This window comes from Triturus cristatus, chromosome 5_1 (genome assembly GCF_964204655.1).
Source record: "Triturus cristatus chromosome 5_1, aTriCri1.1, whole genome shotgun sequence".
Classification (NCBI taxonomy): Eukaryota; Metazoa; Chordata; class Amphibia; order Caudata; family Salamandridae; genus Triturus; species Triturus cristatus.
The window spans coordinates 520,991,455-521,004,534 of NC_140587.1; positions in this window are offsets into that span (position 1 = coordinate 520,991,455).

The following is a 13,080-nucleotide window of genomic DNA, read 5'->3' on the forward strand; positions in this document are numbered from 1 at the left end:
TGAAAACGGCCATTACATGCCCTTAATTCGTGGGTCACTGACATTTGTAAAATTTGCATAGCAGCTATAGAGTTTTTAACTGAACCAGTGGAATCCAAAGGCAGGACATTATTTGCAATATCCTGTTCGTCAAATAGAATGTCCAAGCCCAACACTGGTTCATATTTACAATTAAAATCTCCTCCGACAATTACCTGTTCATTTGGTCTTAGTGTATCTAAAAAGGAATCCAAAAGCTCTACCACCTTCGATTCCTTATTAAGAGGGTGTGGTCTATTATAAATATTTACCAAATATATAGTTTCTTCTCCCCAGGTCACCATTTTTAATCCCATTAGATCGGGGGAAGAAATCATCAATTGGGTGATATCTAATTCCAGAGTAACCCTTACCCAAATCACCAGACCCCCAGACGCTCTTCCTCTTACTGACGGAATTGCGCCACAACAGAATGTTTTATACCCTAGTCTATGTGGCATTTCTATAGCCCAAGTCTCCTGAAGGAGAATGATATCATACTCCTCAATATAGGAACACCAGGCTGCATCCCGTAGGTTCCTGGCTAACCCTGCTATATTCCATGATGTTAATCTAATAGGTGAGTGTCTTGGTACACCATCCACAGGGCTGCTTGAGGTGTTAGTTCCATTAACTGGGAGTTTTACAGTATTAATCCCCTCTATCTCAATACTCCTAATGCAACACTGTCCAGACTTACCCAAACTAGCATTATTAGCTCCTATATTGTTTGGAAGCTCATCAATTACCACAGCTTTAAGAGTCGAGGCATCATGAGACAATATGGGAGCCTCCGTCTTTATTTGTTCAGGCTCTACAGTAGGCTCTACAATACTCGAATTCATGTCTCTAGCCTGAAGGGCTACAGCAGCCTCTACATCAAAATTACCGAACGGCAAAAGTCAATCATTCTGATCCAGGGTACTTAATGCCAGGTATCTGTTATTTGTAGTGATCTGAAGGGTTGAACATTTATTGGAATTTTGAGACCTACTTAGAATGTTATCCTGGGGAGCCCTGGCTAAATGGCTATAGAAGTATCCCAAGGGATGCACACCCACACTATTCTCTCCCATTACCAACGATGCTGCTCTGAGTAAAACAGTCGCAACATGTTGGGGATATTTAAAATTTATAATTATGCAATCGCCTCTGCAGGTTTTCCTGGCATTGCCAATCCAGGAAACCCGTCTAGTCGATAGTATCTGGTCCGAATAGTTTATGGGGAACCCACAGTTTTTGTTCAACCAGGACACTGTTTTCCGTTTAAGAGAGTCATGTGATTCATTTCGTGCACTAGGCTGTGAGGAGTCTAGGGGTGGAACGTTTGAAAGAACAACAACATATGGCTCACACTCTGGAGGTAGATTAATGGAGCGTATTCTTCTTACTGGGGCCGAAGTCCATGCTGGGCTAGTTGAAGCCTTTTTAGACGGAGTGGTTTTATCGGCCATTCTACCTCCTGCCCTAGGGTTAGGTGAGGAAGCGCTCTCAGTCAACGGTAGCTGTACAGTTTTTCCATGTTGTTCCACTATCCCACTCTGTAAATTACTCTGGACATCAATTATTTTAGGTAGAAGACCACCCAATCTAGTCACTTCTGCTGATAATAAGTCTATTTTTTCAACAAGTGTTTTTACGACAGCTTCCAATTTGTCTTCTAATACCTTAGCTATATGGGCCAAAATTTCTGAGCTCATATCTATATTAATGCCACAATTGTTGGTCATGGTTTCCTTATGACCAATAGAACTTCTCTGAGCTTGTTCGGGTAGTAACTTGTGCTGTGCACCCCCCCGCTTGAATTGTGTTTTCCTACACTTCCTTACCGCTCTCTTTACAGGAGAGCAAACTATTGGAGTGACCCTGGACTCATCCAGTAGATTCGAGTCTAATACATCCTGGTCCACAACCATTAGTGCAGGAGACTCCGCTAATAAGCAGTCAATAACAATAGGTGCAATAACATTTGGGGTGGTGCTAGCATCAGTGGTCGGAGATATTAACTCCGTACTATTACCACGGCCCAATGATTTTCTTCTGTCATTATTAATTTTACTCACTACCTTTACTAGGTAGTTATCCATAGTTGATTTGTTTTTAGCCATTGGTGTACTTATATTACACGTTTTAACTCTAGGCTAAAACACTTCTAATAAATACAACCAGCAGAAATCAAGCTTTACAAATACTTGTTAAATAATCACCCAAAGGTTATACTCAAAACACAAAAAAATCTTATTGCTGCGACTAAGCGCAATTAAGAGACGCAACAGTTCGGGTGTAGCCGTATCAGAAAAACAGGCGACAAACAGCCCCACCCCTGTCCTTTCACCTGGCGTGGAATAATCAGCTCGACTCAACCCACAAGGTACCTCCTAAAGCTTTCACAACAGAAAGAGGAAAAAGTAAGCAAGCCCACAATATTTTGGGAGAGCTAATCACTCTATCGCACGATAGTGAATAGGAGCAACAAAAAGAAATGAACCATCATCAATACCCCTCAGGAGCTGGCCACCAAGCGACACAAGTCGCAGCACAACCAAGGTGTATCAGTCAATAGTGATTGGTTTGGTCCTTGCAACAAATGTTCAACACGGACAGTGGGCAACAAGGGTGCTAGTGATAGTCAAGGAGAATCCCCACCTTACCTAGCGGAAAGGGGGGTGGCCCAGCCCTGCCTCTCCCTGCCCCGGACGGCCACAGACGGCCCGCCCTCTGCCCGGGCTCAGCCCGGCACCGCCCACACGCGTCCCGTGACGCGGAGGGAGCCGTTCGAAGTCGTCGTGGGTGGGGGCGGTGACGCTGCCGGGAATGCTGGGAGCGGTAGTTCTGTCCCCCGCTGCACCGAACAGCAAGCGCAACCAGCAATAGCAACGCGAGCGTGCAGCAGCCCCTGTTCAGCTCACACCGGACCCCAGGTAAGATGCTCTCCTTTAATCTTAGCCTGCAGCAATGACACCCGCTCCACCGAGGGAGCCGTTCGAACCCAGCGCCACCAGGCGCGGAAGTCGTCGTGGGCGGGGGCGGCGACGCCGCCGGGAACGCCGGGAGCGGCAGCTCCGTCCCCCGCCGCACCGAGCAGCAAGCGCGACCAGCAACAGCAACGACCCCAGGTAAGATGCTCTCCTTTAATCTTAGCCTGCAGCAATGACACCCGCTCCACCGAGGGAGCCGTTCGAATTTAGAGCCTCCAGGCGCGGAAGTCGTCGTGGGTGGGGGCGGTGACGCTGCCAGGAATGCTGGGAGTCGTAGTTCTGTCCCCCGCTGCACCGAGCAGCAAGCGCGACCAGCAACAGCAACGCGAGCGTGCAGCAGCCCCTGTTCAGCTCACACCGGACCCCAGGTAAGATGCTCTCCTTTAATCTTAGCCTGCAGCAATGACACCCACTCCACTGAGGGAGCCACTCAAACCCAGCGCCTCCAGGCGTGGAAGTCGTCGTGGGCAGGGGCGGCGGCGCCGCCGGGAACGCCGGGAGCGGCAGCTCCGTCCCCCGCCGCACCGAGCAGCAAGTGCGACCAGCAACAGCAACAACCCCAGGTAAGATGCTCTCCTTTAATCTTAGCCTGCAGCAATGACACCCCTGACTTGATCTGGGTCAAAGACTGAGGAGCAAAAATAAGTGGCAGTCACCAAAAATGAGTGGTTGTTGGCCCCACCTGCAAACACTGGCTCAAAATTAGCACTAATGGAGAAGAAGAATACATTGATAAATTAATCACTGATAAAGCAAATGCATTGAAGGTTCACATTGTTCAAAGTGAAATTCGTATGGATTTGAAAGTGTTAGGCAGATAGCATGACCTTGCATATTTGAGGCTATTGTCATGTAAAACACTATGGAATCCCTCACTTTCGTTATGAAGATAGTGCTGCAATTCAGAGGAGATAGCAGAGCAGCAGCTGATTCACAAACAACACCACATACCCTCAGATGCCAAGGGATGTGATGTAGACCGGGATAGTTAGGTCATGATGATTTTTTGGGTTCCAAAGTTTACCAGGATAATGTGCTTCAGGAATTAGTCAAAAGAAAAAGAAGAGATTGATGTGGGACGTGGATCACGCTTTCAGACCTGAACCCTGGCACACCTGCTAGAAAGAGGGGTCTTTTAAATCTCAAAAGAGACTTTAATGACGGGGGCTCCAAGTGTTGGTAAGTCTGCCCGTTAGAACAAAAGCAATCCATCTTGGCAAGAAATATGGCTTTACGGAGGCTCGCTTTTTGTTGAAAATTCTGGATACTTCTGAAGGGTGATGCCTGATGTTCTGGGCATTGAGTCCCTGATTAGTCCTGCATATTGGCGAGACACTGTTCCAAAGTGCAGCCACGTCAGGTTGATTGTAGATAGAAGTCTGCTACCTGGATATTTAGTGGATGCTTGTATTTTTGCGGTGTTTCTGTTTTCCTTCTCCACTAAGCTGTTAGTGAGCTTCTGTGGATTTCCTTGAGTGATATTCATAGACTGTTGATTATATAATCAAGTCAAGAAAGCTTTATTCAACTATACATGTCATAAAAGCATTGCAATTAGAAAAAAGAGATAGAACAATAGTTACAGAAGTTTAAAATCTGAATTAAAAAATTGTGCAAATGAGCAATCAAGACCATCATTATATTACACATAAAATAGTAAGAACAAGATTAAAAAAGAGACATTGTTAAAATAACACACATAAAACAATCGTGGCCCAGCCCTGCCTCTCCCTGCCCCGGACGGCCACAGACGGCCCGCCCTCTGCCCGGGCTCAGCCCGGCACCGCCCACACGCGTCCCGTGACGCGGAGGGAGCCGTTCGAAGTCGTCGTGGGTGGGGGCGGTGACGCTGCCGGGAATGCTGGGAGTGGTAGTTCTGTCCCCCGCTGCACCGAACAGCAAGCGCAACCAGCAATAGCAACGCGAGCGTGCAGCAGCCCCTGTTCAGCTCACACCGGACCCCAGGTAAGATGCTCTCCTTTAATCTTAGCCTGCAGCAATGACACCCGCTCCACCGAGGGAGCCGTTCGAACCCAGCGCCACCAGGCGCGGAAGTCGTCGTGGGCGGGGGCGGCGACGCCGCCGGGAACGCCGGGAGCGGCAGCTCCGTCCCCCGCCGCACCGAGCAGCAAGCGCGACCAGCAACAGCAACGACCCCAGGTAAGATGCTCTCCTTTAATCTTAGCCTGCAGCAATGACACCCGCTCCACCGAGGGAGCCGTTCGAATGTAGAGCCTCCAGGCGCGGAAGTCGTCGTGGGTGGGGGCGGTGACGCTGCCAGGAATGCTGGGAGTCGTAGTTCTGTCCCCCGCTGCACCGAGCAGCAAGCGCGACCAGCAACAGCAACGCGAGCGTGCAGCAGCCCCTGTTCAGCTCACACCGGACCCCAGGTAAGATGCTCTCCTTTAATCTTAGCCTGCAGCAATGACACCCACTCCACTGAGGGAGCCACTCAAACCCAGCGCCTCCAGGCGTGGAAGTCGTCGTGGGCAGGGGCGGCGGCGCCGCCGGGAACGCCGGGAGCGGCAGCTCCGTCCCCCGCCGCACCGAGCAGCAAGTGCGACCAGCAACAGCAACGACCCCAGGTAAGATGCTCTCCTTTAATCTTAGCCTGCAGCAATGACACCCCTGACTTGATCTGGGTCAAAGACTGAGGAGCAAAAATAAGTGGTAGTCACCAAAAATGAGTGGTTGTTGGCCCCACCTGCAAACACTGGCTCAAAATTAGCACTAATGGAGAAGAAGAATACATTGATAAATTAATCACTGATAAAGCAAATGCATTGAAGGTTCACATTGTTCAAAGTGAAATTCGTATGGATTTGAAAGTGTTAGGCAGATAGCATGACCTTGCATATTTGAGGCTATTGTCATGTAAAACACTATGGAATCCCTCACTTTCGTTATGAAGATAGTGCTGCAATTCAGAGGAGATAGCAGAGCAGCAGCTGATTCACAAACAACACCACATACCCTCAGATGCCAAGGGATGTGATGTAGACCGGGATAGTTAGGTCATGATGATTTTTTGGGTTCCAAAGTTTACCAGGATAATGTGCTTCAGGAATTAGTCAAAAGAAAAAGAAGAGATTGATGTGGGACGTGGATCACGCTTTCAGACCTGAACCCTGGCACACCTGCTAGAAAGAGGGGTCTTTTAAATCTCAAAAGAGACTTTAATGACGGGGGCTCCAAGTGTTGGTAAGTCTGCCCGTTAGAACAAAAGCAATCCATCTTGGCAAGAAATATGGCTTTACGGAGGCTCGCTTTTTGTTGAAAATTCTGGATACTTCTGAAGGGTGATGCCTGATGTTCTGGGCATTGAGTCCCTGATTAGTCCTGCATATTGGCGAGACACTGTTCCAAAGTGCAGCCACGTCAGGTTGATTGTAGATAGAAGTCTGCTACCTGGATATTTAGTGGATGCTTGTATTTTTGCGGTGTTTCTGTTTTCCTTCTCCACTAAGCTGTTAGTGAGCTTCTGTGGATTTCCTTGAGTGATATTCATAGACTGTTGATTATATAATCAAGTCAAGAAAGCTTTATTCAACTATACATGTCATACAAGCATTGCAATTAGAAAAAAGAGATAGAACAATAGTTACAGAAGTTTAAAATCTGAATTAAAAAATTGTGCAAATGAGCAATCAAGACCATCATTATATTACACATAAAATAGTAAGAACAAGATTAAAAAAGAGACATTGTTAAAATAACACACATAAAACAATCGTTATGCCAACCGCTAAGGGTAGAAGAGCCCGCGGGACCACGTAAGCTCAATCCTGCGCACTAGTGGGACATGTATGTAATTCTGCGCTTTATCCATCCTTAATTTGTTTAGAATGTATAATCCACATCCACCTCAGAAATGTTGCCACCGGAACTGCATACCTGGTAGATGAATCGGTGCAAAGGATACGCAAGGCTGTGAAATGTGATCTTGTACCCAGGTTCTTACATAGCTGAACCAGCCAAACCTTCCGTGGGCTAACGTACGCCGGACAAACAAAGAGCACATGTGCAAATGATTCTACCGGTGTAGTGCATAAGTGACATTTGTTATCCCTAATAACGGACCATTTAGATGTAAAATACTTCAATGGAAGAGATCTAAACTGGAAAAAATGTTTGCGGTCCAGAGGCTTCTCGATGATGTTCCAATACGGCTCTAGGCCAGGGCATGGCTTAGTCTGAAGAATAAGTCCAGAGAGAGAAGTCGTATCATGGCGCCTAAACTCATCATGCACCACAGTTTCCCAATAGACTTCTTTAAGACAATTTTTTGTTGGGAATGTTTCGGTGGCAGGTGAATCTCACAGGTGTTGCTGGCCCATTTTATTGAGCAAACTTCTCAGTTCGCGCAGCCAACTAATTTTGTGGAAGCGCTCCGTATTTACGATATCCCTTAGGCCCTGTCTTAACATGGCCAATTCCTTTGTGCACCAGATTCTACACCAGAATATTATTGGGAGTAGTCTGGCCTGCTCCTTCAGGGCTTTTCTTTCTAGGTTATTCCTTAGAGGGAGCATGGGTGTACTTTGTGGCATACTAGTAATTGCGCGGAAGAACGCGTTCTCCGCTATTGTAAGCTGGGCCAGGTTTCCAAAACCCCACAGCTCGGCCCGTAGAGAACTGAGCTTACCACTTTGGGGTTTGGTAAAAGAAGTTTTCATTTATTTTCTAAGGGTTCCAGCTAGCTGCCTATGCTTCAATGTCATGGCTTCAATGTGTGGCTTCCACCTCATATCCTTCTGCAGTTTGATGCCAAGATAAATAAAAGCATCAACCTTTTTCAGAGTTAGCCCATCCATCATCATTCCCACTTTAACGATCTATAAATGACATAAACTTGGTCTTAGCAGAATTAATTTTAAGACCCCTCAGAAGACAAAACTCTTCAATGCGCTGGAGGGCACGCTGCAATCCTCCTGGCGTTTGAGATTATCAGCATGCAGTCCACAAACATTAAAATAGGAATTTTTCTACCAGCTAGGACGGGAGCATCAGTATTATTAGCATCCAGAAAATGTGTAACTCAATTTAAAAAGGGCGAACAATGTGGGAGACAGCACACATCCTTGGCAGACACCCTTTCACACGGAAAAAGGGTCGGTCTTATTACCCGCCGTTCCCCAACGTATCTACGCAAAATTATCCTCATGAAAGCGGACAATTAGGGAGAGTAAATCCAGTGGCATACCCAACACCTTCAGGACCTCCCACAGCTTATTTCTTGAGACCAGGTCGAAGGCGGAATTAAGTTCGACAAAGGCGGATTTAAGTTCGACGAAGGCAGCATACATGCTGCCTTTGCCGAGAACAATAGTTCGCCAGTATAGAAGAACAAAATGGAAGACCTGGTCAATAGTACTGACATGAGCCCTGAAGCATGCCTTGAATGGGGTGAGGATAGAGTTTGCCTCAATCCATGTCTGGACCTTGGTCAATACAAGCCTAGCGATCACTTTCTGTACAGAGTCTATGAGGCTTATTGGCCTATAGTTACCTGGCATAGATTTGTCACCTTTTGTATATATGGGGATTATCTCGGCCCCCCCGCCAGGTAGCCGGTAGTGGTGCACCTTGAGCTATAGCATTGGCAAGTAGTAATATATAATTAGTCCTTCTTTGTCTATCAGCAGGTATGCAATCTAGCCCAGGGGCTCTGCCCCCGTTAAGGCAGTAAGTGCACCACTAACATCTGCCTCATTGAATACCCCACCAGCCGGGAAAGAGAGGATTGGGAAAGGTGAGTTATCATCAACTTCAGCATCAGCATAATGAAAAATGACTAACCCAAGCATCGGGTTCAACATGATTTTTTGGTGGGTGTGCCATCCCACCCCTACCCCATTTTACCACATTCCAAAACCATTTAGAGTTGTTACTATCACTGGCGCATTTTAATTCCTGCCACCTACTCTCAACCCAGGATTTTTTGGCCTTATGTACAGTAGCCTTATAGGTAATCCGTGCGGACTGCACTTCCTCCACGGCACCGGACTTTATTGCTTCTCCTAGCGCTTTACAAGCATGCCTAAATTCATGGTTGTACCAATGATGTTGGTTGAGCGTGGGAGCTTTCACCCTGGGCCTACTCTGTTTCCTTGAACTTTTAAAAAGAGTGTGTTGTGCAACATTGTGAGGTCATTTACTGTTTGAGGGGACGTGGAGCTTATCTCCATCTGTCTTACTATGCACTTGAACTCTCTACTTATAGATGTTAATATTTCTGGGCAGACTATTATCATGGACCACTTACCTCAGCGCATATTATTTGAAACTAAAAGGTCGCTACTGTTTGGTAAGCTGGCTGGTTGAACTTGTTCACTTAAGTTAAGCAATACCATTGCCCAGGTTTCCTGGAAAACACAGAAATCATATTTCCCTATATAATTATTCCAGTTGGGGGGCATCACTCTTATTCCTCAACCCAGCAATATTCCATGATAGCAGGGAGATGGTCCTCAACTTTTGGGATGTGTCTAAATTCCTGGGAGGAATAGGGGCTATAAGAACAGCTACTCGGAGTGGCTGAGTCTGAACACTTTTATGGGATCCTATCTTTATTGATGGAGTCACTGTTGGAAGGTGAATAGGATGCGTGATGGGACGGCCAATTAATGTAGCCTGCATGCTATCCCTAGATGTCGAAGGTGACTGTCAATCTGCCTCATTTGCACCGCGTTAAAATTATCGCCGCTTTAGCGGCAGAAAACTGCTGCTAAAGCGGCGATAATGGGCTTGATAATATGCCGCAGAGAATTCCAATAGAAGCCCATGTTGACACCAGAACATGGGCTTCTATGGGAATTCTCAAGGGCATATTATCAAGCGATAATTTTAACGCCGTGTCTTGATAATGTGCCCCTTAATGTGGATGCAAATAGTTGGGAAGCATAAGAGTTGTATGGGTGAGTTTGCTCATCCCACTAGGGGGTTACATTTGAAGCGAATACCTGTTTCAAAGAGAAGTCGTAATTTAATAGGCTCTCGACCATGCCATGATGTATTAAAGTTAGAGCTATGGTGTCCGTATTGTCCCCTAGGGTAGAGTACTTTCTAGCCCCAACAATGTCTTTCCTAATGACAGATCTATATCTGCGCACATGCCTTATCTTGTGAATGGATTTGTTAATCAGGGAGACCTCATCCTCCTATTTTAATCTGGTTGCTGGCTTGAGTACCTTAGTCAAATATATTGTCTGTCTCCACATTGGGTTGATATCACTACCATAAGGGTAATTTCCACAAACGGGCAAATATCTTTGGGTCCTAAGACATAAGAAGCTTTGTGGATGTGCTGTCACTAGTTGTGATGTAAATGGAGTGTGAAGTACTACCCTATTAAACGGAGAATGAGCACTCTTAACCAATCCTGGATTTTGGCGCCTATCAGCTGTACTACCTTCTTCATTATCAGTAGGGCGAAGGTTTCTTTGCATAGGCTGGTCATTGCCAATCCCACCCTGGTAATGAGCCTGTGTGGTAGATTTAGGGGCAGATCTACAAGGAAGTGCTGGAGCGTGGCACCGCAAGCCCTTTGGCTGTGCCACACTGCAGCACATACGAAGCACAGGGTGCTTCTCCCTGAACTGGCGCACAAATTGCAGCCATGTGCTGGTGCAGGCACCCTTGCACCATGGTGCAAGGATGCCTGCATCGTGGGGAGATTGTTTTTGTGCAGGAAGGGACACCTTCCTGCACAAAAACAATCACTACAGGCATTTTCCTCTTTCAATGCGTGCTGTAGAATACGGCACGCATTAAAGAGGAAAAAACTAGGAGAAATGAACACATTTCTCCTCGTGCCTCGCTACGTCACCTCTAGGGTGGCGTACCATTCAGATGCATCTCCAGATTTACGATTTCTCGTAAATTTGGAGATGTGTCTTGTTCCATGGGTGTTGCGTGGGAACACCCACAGAAACACCCATGGAACGCCCCTTCAACGCAAAGTGCTGAGTGTGAAGGAGCCGTATTTACAAGAAGAGGAAAAGTCACGCAGGGTGGCTTTTCCTCTCCTTGTAAATATAGAGGAACCCCCTGTACCACAAGTACATCACAATATGTGACGTACTGGTGGCGCAGGGGGCTTGTAAATCTGCCCCATTGTGCTTAGACTGTCTTTGATTAGCTTCACTTCGTTGAGGACCTTATTAAAGGAATCGGAAAAACATCCCACTAGTTGTTTTAATGTTTTAATTTCTTCTGTCAATTTCTGGATTTGAACTGTTAGGGGGCTTGATACCGAAAGTTCGCTACAAGCGGGGTTTAGGTGTGAGTCATTTGTGTCACTTTGATAGGCCATAGTTCCCCTAGAGCTGGCTATTGATCCAGTAACTAGATTTACTCTCCTTTCATGTTGTCTTGTAACCTTTGTCCCTCCTTTTGTGTCTTACTTTTTGTTAAGCAAAAGACACACAATTGATGGACGGAATGCAGAACAAATCAAAACATTCACCCCCAGTCAAGAGATCTGGGTTAAATCCATCATTCTTTTGCTCACCATGCCACCTCAGTTTAGACCTTGCTGACTCATTGTCAGTGAAATTGCTCTCCCTCCTTCGCAGCTCCACCATTAAGTGAGGCCTGCCCCTGCACTATCAAGTGTTGGTTTTAGGCCCTCCTCCACCCGCAGGTTTCTCTGCGCCTCATCCCTGGTGGTCCAGTGGACCTCTGTCTCTATTCTCTTGCTCTGCTTTTTCTCTCCTTTTTCACTCATTTTTTCCCTCCCTTCTATCTCCCCCGCTTCACGCTCCTTCTGGGTCTTTCCTCCATTTTCTGTCGTTTTCCCCTCATTTCAAGCTCCCCCTTCACTCTCCTTCTGTATCTTCCCTCTGTTTTTCACTCGTTCTTTACCCTCATCTCAATCTCCCCCTTTTACTCTCCTGTGTCCTCTGAGTCTTACCTCCACTCTTTCTTGCACTTTTTCTGTCGTTTTCCCCCTATTTCAAGCTCCCCCTTCACTCTCCTTCTGTGTCTTTCCTCCGTTTTCTCTCTTTTTTTACCCTCATCTCAATCTCCCCCTTTCACTCTCCTGTGTCCTCTGTGTCTTTCCTTTACTCTTTCTTGCACTTTTGCTGCCTTATTTGCACTTTTCTCTCTTTTTGCCTTTGTCCTTTAGCCTTTTTCAGCCGTTTTTCCCCGCCGCTGCTGCCCCCGTGGCCCCTCCCCCCCAGCACGACCAGTGCGACCGGCCAAATCCAGCTCCCCTCCCTGTTCCCGCCTCCCAGCTGTCCAGCCCTCCCCGACCCCTACTTAATGGCGGCACCTGCGCGGCCGCAGCGTGGCTGTGCCGCTGGGGCACCAAAGGCAAGCCCATCTGCGCCCGTCCGTGGCCCTACTGCGACCAGTGCCAGGAACACAGGAACTCTGCACCGCCAATGCTATGACCCAACGGCACTCCACGCTCTCAACCCAGGCTGCAACAACAACTGCAAGCTAGCATCACCAGCCGACACTCACGGACCCTTCAGCTGTCACCGCTGCGGCACACCTGTAGCACTGCCAAGACCACTGACCCAGCGCAATCCGCTCGCAAGAACACAACCGAACAGAAAACTCAGCAATGCATCCTCCTCAACGTCCGATCCCTCCACAAACACGCCACCGAAATCTGGGACCTCCTCGACAGCACTATTCCGGACACAGCATTCTTTACCGAAACCTGGACCAACACCACCTCGGGACCAGACATCGCCCTCGCCATTTCCCAAGGATACAAGATCTCCAGGAAGGACCGCCCCACCCGCCAAGGAGGAGGAATCGCCATCGTCCACAAATCCACCCTCCGCCTGAGCACACTCCCCGACGAGCTCACAGACCTGATGGAACACCTTCTCTTCAAGATACTGGCCAGACCTACCTCCACCCTCTGAGGAACCCTCATCTACCGACCCCCTGGACCCCACAGACTTTTCGCCAACTCCATCACGGACATCATCTCCCCGCATGCCATCGTGTCCACCAACTACACCCTACTGGTAGACCTCAACTTCCACCTCGACAACCAACTGGACCCCAGCACCACATCCCTCCTGGACAACCTCCACAACATTGGTCTCCGCCAGATCATGAC